The sequence below is a fragment of the Danaus plexippus genome, chromosome 4 (genome assembly GCF_018135715.1).
Source record: "Danaus plexippus chromosome 4, MEX_DaPlex, whole genome shotgun sequence".
Classification (NCBI taxonomy): domain Eukaryota; kingdom Metazoa; phylum Arthropoda; class Insecta; order Lepidoptera; family Nymphalidae; genus Danaus; species Danaus plexippus.
In genome coordinates this window covers 7,653,538-7,672,665 of record NC_083538.1, presented here as the reverse complement: position 1 = coordinate 7,672,665, position 19,128 = coordinate 7,653,538, and the positions used below count along the sequence as shown (strand labels likewise).

Below are 19,128 nucleotides of genomic sequence, written 5' to 3'. Positions count from 1 at the left end.
AATAATAGACTGACGATGGACATCACTTACATTTTAGAAGATCTAATTGCATCTATCATTTCATGCAAATCGTGACCATATCTAAAATATCGGGACGGGTATTATACGCATCATTTGAAGATAAAAACTATATAAGATTAGTTTTTATGTATGTTGGTTGATTTTAATTTAGTTATTACAGATGCTAACTGTAATTCTCCAAATCATTCTGTTTATTTTTAAGCAGTTATTTTGTTTATTTTCATTCATATATAAAAAAGTGGAAATGTAAAAAAAGTATTCATCAATGCCCATATGACCATATATTATAATATATATATATGAAATATATTTCATACGAGTTTAAATACGTATACTAGTTTATTGTATATCATTAAAGCGGCTTCGGATGGGACTATAATGATGGATACGTATGAGAAGCCATATAAAATCCCAGAGGATATTTGTGCGACGGCGTTCAGACCGGACATATTTTTATGTTCGCGAATTTTAAAGCGCGTTTTACTAATAGAGCTCACGGTTCCTTGGAAAACCAACATCCCCAAAGACGATGCCATCAAAGTCAAAAAGTATTACGAGCTCACTAAAAATAGGTTCGTTGGAAATTTTTACGCGGTAGAAAAAATAGCGAGAGGTATAACAGCCAAATCTCTCTATAACCTGCTAAAACACTTAGGCCTGTCAAGAACTAGTATTAGTTCATTCTTGGAGCGTGCATCGAAGGCAGCCCTAGTAGGTTCGTTTCAAATTTGTTTAGGTAAAGAGAGGAGCTTGGACAGTGAAGATGAGAGTTTAACGCGCGTTAGATAGGGGCACCTTAAACCTACATCTGGGTCGCCAGTCCCAGGCACAGTTGAAGCTCCTCTCTCTGCAACGCGATGGACTCAGCAGCCGCACGGTGAATCCATGGAATGCTGAGAGGTTTCGTTTCTCTAATGTGAAAATTCGCAATTGAAAGCTTTCATTTTGTTCCATCGTTTTCACAATTCAAATGTCATTAAATTCAATCTTTCTGTCATAAAATTACTAAACAAATTAAACATGCTGAACAAAGAAAAAGTTTTCATTACTATACAATACAGTTTCATTTCCATTCACGTTAATTCAAGCTTACTATTTTCATATAACCGACTTCAGCTTGTTATCATTGTTCTTAACAAAGTAGCAAACGTGTGCAGGGAGTGCGGATTAATAGGTCAGGCTCCTACCCCTATAAATTACATAGCCGCGTTACCGACGAACGAATAATTGATTGAACAAATGGACGCAGCTCATCTCCACGAGTGGGTCGAGCGATTAAAGTAATAATAGCCGAGTAAACTGGGGTCTTTGGGAGCACCAGCCCCGGTTATATAGCATGGCTGTTATTTCATTACAGCTTGTAAATAGATCGGAAACTAAATACATTATCTTGATAGTGATGGACGAATATGTAATCTATTAAATCTACGAATCTTGAAATTTGAATTCAAGTATGTTTTGTATTATTCGATTGCTTGATTTTACACATTGAATTATTTCAGTAATTTTAACATTAAATGATAGGAATATTTTTCACTATAATATGTTTTTACCTTGGTATAATTTTGTTAATGATGAATATCAATTTCATATCGGGAGGATAGTTTTCATTTTTGCTGTCAGGTGCTATTTTTAATATGCTATTGATAGCAGCTGCACTGTAAAAGATCATTTGTTATGTCCACGGACAGACTCGTGAAAAATGTTGGATATCATTTTTTTTTAAAGTGAAATTATGAAAGAAACTATGGATTAAAGTGAAAGTACTGAATGCAGCTATTTCATACAATTTTAAATATATATAAATACATAGTAACATAGGTAATAAGCTCGTATGAAAAATAAAATATGATCATATTGATTGTATCGATGGTTTTTTTTTTTTTCTTACTGTTATATAAAAACCAAAATATATAAAATAATAAATCATTAAATAAACATTGTTTTGAAATGTTACAGCGTCTGATGTAATAATTAAAGCAAATTGTAAAGTTACTTCGCTATATAAGGTGCAAATGAAAAAAAATAATTGATAAAGTTTGCGTTGAAATCGATCGCACAATTTGATAATGACAACCAACAAAACAAAGTCTTGCAGCTCTCAAGAACTCCTCTTCACGGAGCAGACTTCAGCAACAAGTGAGCTTTGCAAAAAGTTCTTTTTGTATGTTTTAACAATAGTCAGTTACAACAAGGCTTAGATTTCAAAAGGTTATACTTTTATAACTATGTCACACTGTTTATGACACAAAAGTTTACAAAATTGTAAAAGAAGTTATAATAAATCTCGTACTTATATCTATGTATGTGTAAACTGGAAAAGATAATGGTATTGAATAAGAAATTCAAAAACATATTTTCAATTAAAACACATGTTATTTAAACGTGTATATATATATGTTTGTATATTATTTTCCGTCATCAAAATTGTAGATTTAAAATTCGTCATCATACTGTTCAATTTGCATAGATAAATGTTTCCAATGATTGGACTGTTTGTATTTAGTACAATAAATATAATCCAATCCTGTCACAAATTTTCAAAGCCCAGGTAGGAAATAGTCGCTGTCACAGTGACCATTACAATTTATAACATGAAAAACGTAAACGTTCAATCCAGCAAATTGTTACATTTAAAGTGGCGGAGCTAGAAGCACAAAATATAGGAGTTATACGAGTAAAGTATACGAACAAAAAAAGAGCACTTTTTATTGTTCCCAGAGCGTAACCCACGAATAGATTGGCGCGACACATGTGACATTAGTAAAGTTAGTTTCGACTGCGATTTGTCGGCCTGCGGAAAAAAACTCGCCGATTGATGTCGAGTGAGTGGTGTCATGTGTGAATTTTGTCCTCTGTCTGTTCGTAAATAAGTTATATACTGGTTGACATTGCAGTGTTGCTTTGCGTGTTTATGCTGATATGAAGTCTCTTAAAAAAATCAAAAGAGTTAGAAATTAAGAAAAATATTTCTCTGAAATACCTAACTTTACAGGAAGAAATTGAGTTGTTTATTTTAATTTTTGTTCAAATGTTTTCAAGCCATAATAATAATTAAAGCCAGGATAAAAAACGTTTTTACTCATATATCAGTATATATTTGCCGTGATCCTCACCGGTACAAAACTGTGTATATTTAAAAACACGACAGGGTTTCACTTGTCACACTGCAGGCAAAGTGCTAAAGCGTTAATTGACATCAGTAGAAAAACCTCACTCACCCCGCTAACATAACATTGTTGTGAATAAGAGAGTTCTCCGAGCGGTGAAATAAAAAATTGTGGTGCATTTTTATACAAGCTCATAATTTATTAACTAGTTGAAGTGGCAGACAGTTTTTTTAGAACAATACGAGAAAGCTGACAGTAGTGTTGGCTTGTCTAACATTTGTTTAAGTTTATTTTTTATTTCAGACAGTGGTGTCAAATTAAGTTTGAAGCTAATTTGATTACGCGAGAGTATTTGAAATATAATTAAAGGTTCAGGTTTAACGTTTTTCAGTGCAGTTTTTTTTATTATTCAATATGATTAAACTAGAAATATAGTTTGGAATTTTACACCATTTTTTTGCATAGTTGATTCCGTGTATGATTAAATTTATGTAAAAGAGAAATAATTGGTTTTATACATGTTGAACATAAAACTCAATGATTAAATAATATTAAATAATCCATAAACTTGATAACAAAAAAATTAAGCTTTAAATTAATATTCATATTATATATATATATGTATAGTATAAATAGATGATTAAAACTGATAACCTAAATAAGAATAAACCTGTGTTGAAAATGTTGTCTCAAGTCATTATACAGTTCAAAAATCTGTGACAACGTTACACTTACTGAATCTAATCACTGATTATACAGAAATTTACTTTTAACATACATACATTCATAAAATAGTCTCACATTTTCAATACTTAATAATATAAAAGCCTTTCATGCAGCCGTAGTTGGTCTAATTGACAGATTGAGTGAGACGGCTCCATATAGCATGGTATACGGAGAAGATTTCTTGTACTCCTATATTGTTTGAGATCTAATCGTCGTTTCTTTGTAATTTAAGTATAGTGGAATACCATGTTTCGAGTTATTGGCTTGATTAAATTCGTTAACATTGATTTAGTTGTCATCTAATTCATTCAATAAAACATTTTCTTTAATTATTTTACCGTCACAACACGAGAGAGAATAAATATATAGGTGTGGAACGAAATGGATACATTTATATTATGTGCAAAAATACATTATGCTTCTTTTGTTAATGTATGAGCAAGGTAATAATAACTATTTTACAACATCTTAAAAGGACTTTTTTTATAATCATAATAACTTTCAACTAGTCTGCCATTGATTACGGTTACAGTAGAGTAATCAAACGGTTAGGAAACCGAGTAGTATATCCAAGAAACATAATTTAATTTTTTGGCTGATTAATAATGTTCAGTTTAAAAGATTGTGTCATTAAAAATATAATGTGTATTTAAAGTTATATTAATTTTGTTGAAAAAAAAGTATAAATATTGCCAAAGAACTTTTCGACCGTAATTTCCACGATTTGTGATTTCTTTTAAATTTTATGTGTAATGGTTTTTTAAATTATTAATTAGCTTTGGTATTGAGTAAAATAAAAAAGATTCAATGTTTCTTAAAAAGCAACTCAATCTAAAAAAAGGCATTTCCATTTCTCAGAACCAACAGTATTGAACAAATATCAAAGGAATAATTGAAATATGTGATTTAAATGAATTTTTGAAAAACGAAGGATTTTTGTTCTTAGTGGCTGACCGAATTGTCTGGTCTTAATTTATTTATTTGGGAAAACTTTTTGGGATAAAACTTTAGGGATTGCAAAATATTCATCACAAATTATAATTTATAAACAGATATGTTTAAATATATAAAACAGCTAGTTATAGAGGTAGTGAACTATATAGGGAGTTTATTTTCAATTCCCACAACAATGCGCAGTTTTTCGCTCAAACTACCCACTTAAATATAATGCGGGCCATACCGACGAGAAGATAGGTGTTTTTTTAGATTATTTCACGGTTTAAAAACCTTAGAGTGGCGATTTAAAATATATTTAATATAAAATCGTTATTATTTGGAAAGTACACAAAAGTTTTACAATCTGAAAATTAAAACATAGAAAACATATTATTATTAAACATCATAAATTTATTTAAAATGACGAAAAAATATTTTTTATTTCAGGTTAGATCAGTTTTTTGATTGTATAAAAAAAGACGGATTTTTTTTGTCTTAGGTTAACTAGGTTTTTTCTTTACAAAGACGAAAAACCCAATTATTATGAAAGGAAAGAAAGGATTACATTTTTTTTCCATTCTATCTGTACAATAATAGATATAAAACTTCTCCGCTTATGGTTCCTAACATGAAGGCGAGCTCCCAGAAGGTAGTATTTTATATAGAAATATTGTTTTGGGACACACATGAGCCTTCAATAGACATTTGGTATTGCAGAGAAAGTACAGGTATTGAGTTAGAGCGGATAAAAGGCGATTTAAATTCGTATTTCTCTTTCATGTTGTACAAAGGCGCGAGTTATCTGAGACAAAGCTTTACTTGAGGACAATGTATCTTGTATGTGTAAGTGTATATATAAATAGAATTATAAAATAAATATAAAGAGTAAATCTGTCTGTCCGTATGTTTGTAACCGCATCACGTCCATAAATGCTGAGCTTCTTTTCAGCAGGAATACCTTTAAAATGGTTTTCAATTTCCTGAGACACAACTAGAATTTTTACAGCTGTCACAAACATATAAAATACCGACAACATAACTAGGTATATACAAGAAAATTATATTAAAAATACACCAAAATGATATTAAAATATATACACGAGACACACAAATTTGAAGCCATTTGAGTGAAATCAATAACGATCTCAAAGGGATATTTACTATCGCTCTCAAACATTGACATACCTGTAGCATAACATGGACCGTACAGAGTCATATTAAAATAAAAACAAACAGCACATTAGGATATCAATCGTATCAGGAATTTAAATATTTGATTTAAAGAAACATTTTTGAACCTATTTCTATCTGGTAATTGGGTTTCGATACTGCATTATTAAAATCTTTGTTATTTTTATTATTTTTAACAGTCAAGAGTATTTAGATACCTAAAGCTTTGACTTATAAAGGCATGCGTTTGCTTAATGATGTAAGAAATATGAGTACTAACCGGGCTCCCGACAATGCGCTCTAATATTACAGACCAGGGATGTGCAGCGTTTATTAAAATAAATAAAACCTTCGTTGTCTTTGAAATATTTAACACGTTTTCTTATTAAATTACATTGCTTTGATGTTATATTTCAAATACATTTATTCAACTTATATTTGCATAAAATGTTAGCATTAATAATTTATATAAAATTATAATGTAAGTTAAGAATAAAACAGTTTTGGTTAAAACAATACTTCCAAAAAAAAATTGAGGTTGGAGAAGTCGTGTTGTAGTAGGCGGACCGCATTTGTATGGGCTTGTACAACCGAGATGTCCCAAATAGGGTGAAGTCCTTTAGAACTCTGCCTTTCTTACAAAAACTAACTGAACCCTATTATTTTTTATATTTTTCTCGTTATAATTCCGCAAGTTTTGAAAATACATCTTCAATTGATATTAGTGATGGTAGTCATAAGTTTGACAATATATGTTTCTCGAAAAGTAATTTAAAAAATCTACTATTTTGTTAAATTATCTTTCAAGTAAACCAAATATCGGCCTGCACATATGTCGGCCTAAATATATTTATGTAAATATGGATGTAACAAAAGCATTAACTAAACGCTATAATTAAACCAACAACCAATTTAATTAAAGTGAATAACCAAAGATACTGTAATCGAGAATTGGCATCCCTTACCTAAGTAGCGTTCTGCGCCCTCGCGCCCCTAATGATGCAAGCAAAGAAGATGAAATTTCGCGGTCTTGATAGAGACTGGAGGTTTCAACCCGAATCGTAAAAGCTAATCAGATATTTTTCAGAATGCTTACGGTTCATTGTTAGCAAAATTCGCCCATCGAATGAGATAATGTAAATAATCTGAACCTTTTCACGTGGGTATTTCTTGAATTACTTTTAGTATATACAGCACAAGAAAAATAAAAATAATAGGCGCCATTTTTAAAGTCATATTAAATTGTCTGTTGTTTTGTTTATGTATTTGTAAGCACAAAACAGTTCAGTGCTATAATCACTATCATAACTTTTCATTTACAAATTGATTTTCTTTTGTAACCAAAAAAAAGGAAATATTCCTGATTGCATAGTTTAAAATATTATTTCGTATATCAATTAAAACAGAAATCACATTCTGTATTGGTAATATTTTTTTTTAATAAATTTATAGACAATTATAAAAATTTAGTTCTACTGTTGTAAACTTAGCGTTTTAAAAAATATGTCGTCACAAAACAATCAAAATTAATTGGAATTTATTTTGTATCAAAACTAATTACATGCATGCGGAAATAATTTTATTATTGAAATTCTTTTCAAAGCGTTTACGATACATTATTCAATTACATTATACAGGAATAAAGGTTTTTTAATTAATTGGGATCCACTTATTTGATGAAAAAAAAAAATAATTTAGCATACGATTGCAATAATAAAATTGATTCTGAAAGCTTACTGGTGAGGTCATTTTACAATGGTCAATGAGTTAGGTCGTAACACCTTCAAATTATTAACTCGTGTTTGCTTCAACCCTTGCGTATGACGCTTATAATGAATCACGGTAATTAGGTGAGTCACGTCAGCCCAATAGAGGATAATTTGCGTCCCATGCGTAATGTAACACCGATGGTTACCGTCTAGTGAGAACTGACGTATTCTGAACCGTACTTTATTAAGAACCACTTTGTGTTTGACGTGAAATTTCAATAATAACGATTTGAATACTCTGTTGTGGTTTAATAATAATGTGGTGCTATTATCTTTGAATTAAATTTACTATGTACCTACTGGTTAAAATTTAATGTCGCTAATATTTTTATTACTCATATAGAGAACTATTTTAGTAATTTCACTGTTAGCACAAAGAAAGAAACGATCAGGCTGAAATTCCTTTTCAGTCCGTAGTTTCTCCATTAACATTCTTATTAATTGCTTTGTAGTAGATTTTCAAAGGCTAAAATTTATTATTACGCGTGAATTTGTCAGTCAAATCGATATGCAACGTTATCTAATCAGTACTATTTATTGGATTAAATAATGAAAAAAAAAACATACCAATAAACAACGAGATCAGTAGTACTTTGAACTTTTAAGAGTGTACAGATATGTTATTTTATTTTAAACTATTGTCAGAGTTTACAGTAATCATACGTAGACATGGAAATCGTATTTCAAGAGACAAATATTTTTGAAAATAATTTAAATATACGCAAATGTGTCGTTCATGATTCTAAGGCGAAATTTCTCTTTAGTACGGCCGACAGGCCAGTCGCGTCATTAAATCTACGAATGAATAATTAATATTAAGTCACCATGCTGATTTTGAATGCGGTTTAATTTTCATTTGTCTGTTTGTCTGTACGTGCCAAGTGTTGCGTTAAAATAAACTTGTGATCCGCTATCTGATTTAATTTATTTCTGGATTACGTGCAATGTTGAATATGGTTTGGACTATATTTTATTTATGCATCAATATTTCTTTACGATAATTTAGAGTGCTTTAATCATATTGTTGGATATATTATATAATATCACATTTCACAAGTAAAACAGAAAACTGTTCGAATTGCCTTTTGTTAGTCATTATTATTATGGAATAATTATTAGTAATAAAGATTTATTGCGCGATATGTTACACTACAAATGTATGGTCTTACAGTTAAACTCTCTTGGGAAAATGTAATACGCTGCAAATTGAGCCTACAGTTCTATTATATTACTTTTATATAATTTACTGAATTGACGGCTAACATTTCAACTCATTCTGTCAGATTTAAAGTTTGTTCCTTCAGAAAGTTTGTTACTTCTATTTCGGCAAACCTTTGTTTTATTGGGATCGAATTGTCTTTTTGCATTAAGTTCTTAGTCGAGTAGTGGAACTTTTATATCGGATTTTTTTTTATAACTTATTGGACATTGGGGTGTAAAGAAAACGGTTGATCGAAATTTTATACAATTTAATACATAATTAAAATTGATTGCGAATGTATAAAATATTTAGCATTTATAATAAAGTATTTTATTATTTATTTATAATATTAAGAAAATATTTTATTTATATATAACTTTTATCAGAACAATACAGGCAAAGAATCTGAAAAATATTTCTTAAATTAAAAACGGGCTATGACACTTAATAAAAGCCAAATATCAATATACGTTATCGACTGTGAACATTTTAAAATAATAAATACTTACGGATTCTGAGATTGAAGGTTTTAACAGTACAAAATTTTTAAGAAGCACGTTCAACTTTATATTTATGAAGGGGAAAATTCGGCGAATCGATAGATTATCGTAAACTCCGAAGAGGCCGTTCTGGAAGTTTGGTTTTATTCACGTAAAGTATTATACCTAATGGGTCAAGTTTTGCCAAAAAACGACTATTTAATGACGTACCTACAACCTGAGTGTTTTAAGTATACAGAATTTTTTATTTGAAGGAACTCCTGAAGTTTATTACGGTTCTTAAAACCACTCATAAATTTTCTCATTAAAATAAAGGTTGTGATAAATATGTAAATTGACATCATCAGCGATTACTTTATGCCGTAAAAGAATAAGATGAGTTGTGTATCGTATGCACGCTTTAAAGACAGAAATTCCTAACCGGTGGTCAATATTTTAATACCATCATAAAAAGATTAACCCTTTATTTAATATCGTCATAAAAAATATTCATAATGACCCAATTGTAATTGCGAAATAAGTATAACAAAAAAAAGTTACAACATCAACAAAAGGAGGAAATTTTTTTATTAAAATTGTAAGGAAGAAATATGCAAAGGGGTATCTTAAATTAATTTACGTGCCCTATTATACTTTATAAATAAGACGAGTCGGGATCATGAGCTGTTTGTGGGGTATAAATAAATAGTAAATATTGTAATGGCTCTATAAATTATTATTCGGTGAGCTTATAAGTCCCCATTGAGGTGCCAAGGAACGAAAGGAGGGCCAATAAGCGAGCATTATTAATAGAATCCTTTATTTGTACAGACATCGGCGTTCGGCCTTTGTTTGTAGGGTTGTCAATTGAATAATTGTTATTTGACATGTAATTGTGAATAATTGAATGTAAAATTTTCGTCCATTGTTATATCGATCTAGCGTGATAGGACCATTACCCTTTTGTATTCAAATGTGTAACAATGCAGCTTTTTTGATTATCACGGTATAATAATATGAATAATGTTTTAAATCATGTCATGTCAGGAATTAATGTTTATAACGTTACTGTGGCTGAAGGTTGTGAACTGAAGAAACGTAAACAAAATTGAACTTGTAAATATACAATCACAATCTTCACTGTCACAATAATTCATTGAGAACCGTCTGAGACAGCCCTAGTTACGTGACTCCAGAAGAGGCCCGGAGCGTTCTTAATGCTTTAATGAGTTTTTTGGCAGTGTGTGCGTAGCCTAACCTTGCCCGAAATGTACAGAGCAGATTTATGTTACTGAGGCGCAGACGCGACGTCCTCCTAAATCTTTGCACTTATTTTTGTTACTTTAACCATAATTTCTTTCAGGTTTTATATTAAGCAGCCTTTGTAAACTATATCAAACTTACTATCAACTACAACAAAAATTTTTTCCTAATTAAAGTTGCATTCGGAATATTTCTTATTATCATCCATTTTATTTAAATATTTGGTATTACTCTGAAAAAAAAAAATTCCTTTCAGACAAAAAAACTAATACGTTAAAAAAGTATTTTGTTATTCGTGTAATAATTTTAATTAAACCAATTCCTATTAAAAGTATATACATGTTTTTAAACAAATCATTCAAAATCTAGTCTAATTACCTTTCAACAATCTTACATGTACCCTAAAACAGATATTTTAACCATATAATCATGTATTGTTTGAAATCTCTTAGACAGATATTACATCTATTGTTCGACGTCCGATGTCGGTAAATTATGGTGTTTAGTACGGGCGGGCTTTACGAAATTTATTTTGCTCAATCTGAAGGCTTTTCCGACCGCCAACTTGTTGGGAATAATTGAATAGGCCGTTCTATTGTGCGAGATATTATTATTTATTGTGAAATTTAATAGCGTTCATAACGGCGAGGACAAATGCAATTAAAAGAATTTATAACGAATAAATGGAATGTGAAACAAGAATTACAGACAATTATTGTTTTTTTTTTTATGGAAGAAATATATTATAAAATTATAGCAGTTTAACCCTCAACATTATTTAAATAAAAATCTAATGGTAGCTCTGAATGAAAACTATATTTATTTTCGTGCCGTATGAAAGTTTTACTTTTTTTTGGTTTAATGTAAATAGAAACCTCGTTTTGAACGTTTCATGGATGAAACTAAAAGCCGATACTCGAAAAATACTTGTAGAAAAAATTTCAAACTATAAACCAAAAGTGTGTGACACCTGGTCGCTCTCGCGGGGGCGAAAAAGTTTACATGAATTCAAGAAAAAAAGGGCAATAAAAACGACAGTATTACCCAAACAAAAGAAAGCCCAAGGGTCATAACTTGCGTCGCGTTTTCCTTTGTAGATGTGACGTTGCTAAATCCGCTACAGCAGCGCATATTATTCACAGAGTGGAATTGTTGACGGTACCTGAATATAGGACAAGGGTGAATACCCTTTTTGCTTAAAACTAGTTTTAGATAGAACTATTTTACAATACCGTTTTAAATTTGGCGTTAGATTTACTAGCATATTATCAGAGATTGCACAATGAAATGTAGATTGATTGATAATTAGATTCGACGAGGCCATTCATGCCATAAATTTTATGCAAAGTGGAAAAAATGTACATTTTTTAAAGTTTTAAGCTGATAAATAATTTACATATAGTTTCAGAACTAAAAATTGATGAAGTCTAAAGTAGACATTGTTATCAAGAAGCCTATTTTCAAGTGTAACAGAGTGGCGATGTAAATCGCACGCTGGAGAGTAATGTATGGGCCGCTGGCACAATTCACCTGAATATTCCATTAAGTGAAGAATACAATTTCTTTTCTTTTCACAAGAGGCAGATCTAAGTTTCACTTATTTCAATTCGAGAAACTGTATTAAATTAAAATATAAATATATGCAGATTTCTAATTTTATCGAATTTTTTAAAATAAAGACTTTTTGCAATCCTCAAGGTTACAAAAAAAACTTTGTAATTTATTGTTAAAACCATCACTGTTTCTTTTTATTTATCTTCTATGTGCATAGTTTAATTAAAGATGCTAGTGTACAACTAAAATTCGCATAGAAATAACTTATCTTAGTCAGAAGTCGACTGAAGCAAGATGGAATATTCATTATATTAAAAGTAAACGACGTAACATCTTGATCAAGTTTTTCTTGAAAGCACCTGTCGCAGATGTTTTAAGTTAAATTAAAACAATAGTCGAGTAGTTTTAAGAAAATATGAAAGTATATTTTCATCCAAAAAAATGGTAGCGTCGGAAGCTAATTCTTGCAAAGACAATGACAATTTTTTTGTTGTTCCTCCAAGTAAAGTTATACGACTTTTGTTATACAAATAAACATGCTTTATTTTTTAAAAATATGTTTATATTTCTAAGAAACAACCAGTACTGAGGTTTTAGACTAGTACATTAGACTATTTTTGGATTGGACCTTCATCACACACGACACTATTATAAATTAGTGGTCTATTAATATGTTGAAACGAATGAAAAAACAGTTAGGACAATGAAAATAAAACTTAATAATATATTAATAATTCGTGTATAAATCGGGTAGATGTTATACAATATAGAAATCAAAGATTTTCTATGTAATTTTTCTGACGCAAACAATCTGAACGTTTGGGACGCTAAATGGCATACGGAATTTCTCCGATTTTCGCTACATTTGAATGCGGTGTATTAGTGAATGGTTAGATTTATTACTGTGAACGACAGGAGTCTCACAATTTATGGGAGGGTCCTACGTGTGACGCATCTTCGCTTAGGGATAAGAACTATTTGATTTCCTATACGTATATAAAAAATGTCTGTTCCATTGGTCGAAGAATGATCCTTTAGCAATAGCTACTTTATTCCGAAATGCAATTTTCTATTACTTGTTCATAATATCTGAAATAGACGCTATATATTTTTATTTAAATTCTTACAACTTTATAGATTGCATCTAAGCATAAAAAAATAAAAGATTATCAAATTAAATATCAACTAAATATAATAAGTACATAGTTATAGACCTGTTTAAAATAAATCTTTATGAATCATGACTCGTACAGATTTAAGTTGTAATAAGAGCAATGAATGTTCGCGAATCAATCTTAGTTTGTTTCGCGGTAGGCTCCTCAACACGAGGGGGTATAATTTGACAGGCAAAATGGAAACTTTCCATTGCCTCTCATCTCTGAAGTTGCGAAGTGCTACCGTCAAATTTAAGAGCTGGAGTTACGTAAGAAGAAATGGATGTGAAAATAAAATGTAGTGAGTTAGACAATGATAACTACATGTTGTTTTAAATATGATTTGCTATTTTATAAATTTGCTATTTTATATTTTATATTACAGAAAAAAAAGTAATATGTATTATATATACAGAAAAAAATTAATTCGATTAAAAATAAAGACTATTTTAAGAGTAATATAAAAAATATCATTGATGAAAACGTTCCACGAATTCAATACGAGGCCCTAAATTATGAATCCCACTTGTCACCTTTTTCCAAAACTTGGTCCTAAACTCGGATAAACAACTAAGCCGTGTTTACCTTTAAGACAAAGGATCTACAATGTCGTTTGCGGCGACTGTACGAGGATAGCATCATAATTTAAACATGTTAGTAAGTGCGCTTGTTTTCAAAGAGCAATAAATATATATCTTTTCTGTTTTTCATGTAAATAATGGAATAGGATTCTTGAGAATGGTATTCTATAGAAAATACATTAAAAAAAGGCCTTATTGCAACTTTCACGAAAATATATAAATTAACAAGGATGTTAATTTATATATGTGTTTAATTGTTATTAAAATAGTGATAATTAAAAGTTTAATAGTTCTTGGCTATCATTGATAAGTAAAGATGGATACTTAGATGGCAAAGACATTGTAGCATTAAAAGCCTATTAATTATTATCTTGAAACCTCTAAATTTTATATAATATGTTGCTCAAACTGCGCTTCAAATAAGGTGGAACCTTCTTCAGTATACGGGGGGATCTACATCGAAAGGTTGAAGCGGAATTTATCAGCGGAATTCACCATACGTAAAAAAGGGAGAATGGAATTATATCATACAATTCCTCAGCACAGTCACCAAAGTTTATCAGTAAAATATCTAAAGGCAGTAATTAAAAGACATTATTATTATTATTAACGATACATTAAGTTTTGAAACAAATAAATATAACTTTTTTTCAACAGATGTCTACGACTATAAATAGTTTTTTGTTCTTAATATAGAAAAATATATATATATATAAAAATGATTCCTATTAAATAGAAACATTTTATTATGGAAGTAACATTAATAAATGTATCATATTTTTTCCGTCCATCGCGTGTACATCCGTCGTTACTGTATTACGTTGACCGCTAAAAGTACAAACGTCCATACAAAACGACCGGCACAATAAACGACGAGTAAACACATTTACATTAGTTCCCGTAATGGTCTACATTAGAGGCCATTCGCTCAAACGAGATAATATAAGAGATAGGCGAAAACTCTGTTTTTGTTTCCACTCTCTTGTATTATGTAATCGTTTAAAAACATTTCGTTAAAGTAAGTACACTCTTGTTAAATTCGGCGAAGATACAGCAGATGGTTGCCAAGTGTTCGTTTATTCAGATAGGCATTGACGTGATATGCTTCTAGGAATTGTAAAGTTACCGAAGTTGATTTGGTTATTGTCTTAGTTTGTTAATTGAAAAAAAAAGTTTTATCAACGTTTTTAACTCTAATTATTTTATGAATTTAAATATATTGCTCGGGGTACGTGCATACTTCACGAGTGTTTTAATTTGTAAAGTGTCTGTTTATTTGCTCTCGGTACCTGAAACAAAAAACATACGATTAGTATATTGTACAATATCTAATTTTTTTTATCTGACAGAAAACTAAGTGCTCTCCTGACATAACCCCAGCTGGGTTTACCTACGTGGAAAGTTATTTTATGTCATTAAATATTTATCAGTCATTGGTGAACAACCAAGAACCGAACACGATATCTTTATTATCTTCAAAAGCTATCATACAATCACTACGGTAAAGTTAATATCAGTCAGAACACGATTTTTTTTATTATTATATATTTTTTTTTAATATCTTTAACTCTACTTAAACTAACTCAATAACATTAATTAGAAATTGATATCTCTTTATATAAGTAATGTTTTTCTTCAGCGCACAAGGCTGTATAAAATTAAGTATTCATCACCAAACTTCCCGTATCGGTGAAAAGAACGTAGCCGGCTATTTTTACACTGACTATTATTTTACTAATTCAATAGCGTAACCAAAGCCAAACACATGCATCATACAAAGTAATTGTTATTTATTTTTAAATTTCCTACACGCTTCCAACATGTTCTTTGTCATCAACAATGTTTCTTTTAATTATACTTACGACGTCAACAATATACTATTCTCCGAGACAATTGAAACCGTATTAATTATTAAGGTACAATAAGTTACACGGGCTTATAAACAGTTGCAATCAATAATTGGAGTGTTCTGTGCTATAAACTCATCATGAAGATTATGTACGTGCAAAACTAGCTGAATATATCTTCTATCAGATAAAATATAAAAAAAAACATAGTATCTATTGAAAGTTATGTAAAAACATCTCCAACATGCATGTAAATAAGAATAATATATTCCTTCATTCATTCGTTCGACCAAGCGCCATCCGTTGTGAATTAACGATACCGTTAATGGCATGAAGATAAATATATAAATAAATCTGAAAGCTGATACCAGACATAAAATACGTGTAATTAAACAAAATCCAAAATCCTAACACGCTGTATATTCACCTCGGTCCGTAATTAAACCGCTAAATCCGCGAGTAGAGCGTCAACGCGCTAATATAATAAAGCCAGTTTAAACCGGTTTAATATCAAGAGGGCGGAGGTTTCAACTTTCGCTACAACTTACAACCAGACCGGATTAGCGAGGGTGTACTCAGCTTAATAGTAGTTTCTTTGTTTGATCAAAACTTCGTCACTATACTACCATGATCTCTGTTTGCATTGAACCAATATATTATAGAGAATATTGTAAACGATATTAAACAGTGCACAAATAAAGTCTAAGTTGCTATAGATGGTATGAAAGAAACTACTATAAATAGAAATTTCTTTTGTTTTGTATATATGAAATAAAATTTGGCTTAAAACACGATACACGATAAACTTAGCCCATAACGTTGCTTTATTTACGGAATATAAGCTTGAAATTTTGACTTTATAAATAGTTTGAGAAAAGAATATCTCGAAACTTTTGTCAACTTTAGTATAAAACTACAAATTGGTGCATATATTTTAAATATTCATAGTCGCATCCGTAGAATTTTAGCAAATTTATTATTAATTAAAAATCATATAAATTTGCTACATCTAAAGGCGGTTTGAACCATTACTATGGTAAAAAATATTAATAAGTATATTATATAATAAATGTATTTCTTATTAAACGGCACGAATGAAAATAAAAACTAAATAACATAACAGAGCTAACCGCAAAGTGAATCCGGGGTTAGCATCACGTGACCCGTGACTCCATAAAAAGCCTCTTTATGTGTTTATCCCGAATCCCGGCCTTGCTCCTTTAACTTTGTCTTGACTTTCGCTTTACTTAAATTTACTCTTTTATTTACAAAATACTACGTCTTGACCTCGTCTTTGTCTGGGCGAATTATGTGTGTAATCAGGTTTTATACTGAATGACTTGGTTCGAGTGAGATTTCAATATTAACCTATTTATTTTTTACGTTCTTAGAAGGTTTTTTTTCACGGAATAATAGATATAACTATGTACAAAATTATTTTTTCTTTTTAGTTTAATAGATATAGAACATATAAGGTTGTTTTGTATTGAATGGAAATTGATAGCAAAACCAATCTTAGCTTTCTTTTACGACTAATAGAACTATTTAGGACTATTGACCATAAAATAATGGGTCAATAGCAGAATAAAAAAAGGAATCAAAGAAAAACAACAATACGTCGGTTCAAACCATGTTCATTAAAAGATAATTAAATTATTTCACAAACACCTGCTCCGTACAGGAGTTTTTTCAAACTTCACGATTCGCAGTTTGTATCAATAATTTTAATGATGGCTTTCTATGGTACTCAAAAACCGCAACCGCGTAGCGCGTCGACCTTACGATAAAATGTATTTTGATTTAATATTGCTTGATTCTTAATGTCAAAATTAAGTAAGTTTACAAATGAATGTTATATTTGTTTACTAGAACAATATATAGCGTTACATTATACAATATCCATGGATACAACGACCCTGCGATGGAATCACGTGTGCGTAGCTTGATACCAAAATAAATGTACATATATTTTATTGATACACGTCTAAAATTTTTATATTGAAACTGGTTTTGTGAACTGCAACCGATACGTTTTATAACAATTTCAATATTTCAAAAAAAAATCATTTATTTTTGTTACAATACACTAGTATTTACTTACGGTTTTTCTCAAGATATTTTTTTTACGACAAAAAATATTTGATGACAATCAATTGAAATACGAATTGAAAAACATATATCAATATATGCTTATTTATAATATTATTTGATTGTATTCCAAATAGAATATTGTGCTTTCATCCAACTGTCCATTCATTTGCGCTGTACTAAAGTTGAGACAGTTATTCTCATCCGCTGAATTCACATAAGTTTCAATAAGACCGAGGAAAGTAAATATTGGGGTAGAGATATAAAGAGAGAACTTATGTTCATTGTTGGATATATAGGTCGGATAATATTACGAGTGCTCTTTAGTCCTGACCTTCATATTTTTAACAATCAAATGACATAAATTGGATTATCGCATCATTTAAATAGAATAAGCGAAAAGTTTTATAATACAAACTTTTTGCCTCCGATTAACGCACTACTTATTGACCAAGATAAAATCTTCACATAAACCAAATTTCCAACAAGCATAAGCATAGCCACATCCTGTTGTTATTTTATAAATATATTTGATATACAAAATGCTGTAGTAAAAAAGATATAAATGTTTCTTTTTATTTTTGTCTAATAATAGTTTATTTATTCAGTTAGCTTAGCTGTAAAACTAGTGTCTATAAGAGACGCTTCCATTTTACCGCTTTTGTCGATTTAGTATAAAAATTCAATGATACAAAAAGCTTTTCTATTTTGCTTAAAAATATTATAGCCCATTTTTTAAAATGTAATTTGTGAATATTCATAATAGTATTTTTAAATTAAACGTGTAGCATGTGTGGCTTTCAGATATTAAAAAAAAAACTTTAATTTTAAATTATAAATATATACATACCTGAGGTAATATTGAAATAATTTTCTGTTTGGAAATAATCGATTCAATACAATAGTATTAATTTCTTTTTTTATAATCATATTATTGATTGAAAGTAGATTTTAAAACAAGCCTTTTTATATTCAAACGTTTATTAAATACTTCGCAATACGAATGACATCGACAAGTGAAAAAAAAAATTCCGTAATCTTAAAGGACTAATCTATTTCGATAAAATAAATTGAAGGTAAACAATATATTATGTAACTTGCATACGTGTCTCGGTAAAAAATGTTTATATGTAAGACATTCTTCCGTACATTGGTGGGAATTTTTGTCAAAAAAAAAATTGTTTCGTGTTTTTTTTTTCACAACGCTATATCGTTGCTAGCATTTGTTA

General features: G+C 29.9%; 1 protein-coding gene across 6 annotated transcripts in view; it reads right to left on the bottom strand.

The window, feature by feature from the left end:
* LOC116768754 (CUGBP Elav-like family member 2) overlaps positions 1-19,128 on the bottom strand; it is a 202,225-nt gene that overhangs the window by 87,868 nt on the left and 95,229 nt on the right. Inside the window, exon 2 of one of the 6 annotated variants that reach the window (XM_061524740.1) lies at positions 15,205-15,253. The exons of the other annotated variants lie outside the window; for them this stretch is intronic. The gene's annotated coding sequence lies outside the window, so the exon portion shown is untranslated. The remainder of the gene's footprint in view (positions 1-15,204; positions 15,254-19,128) is intronic. 6 annotated transcript variants of the gene reach the window in all.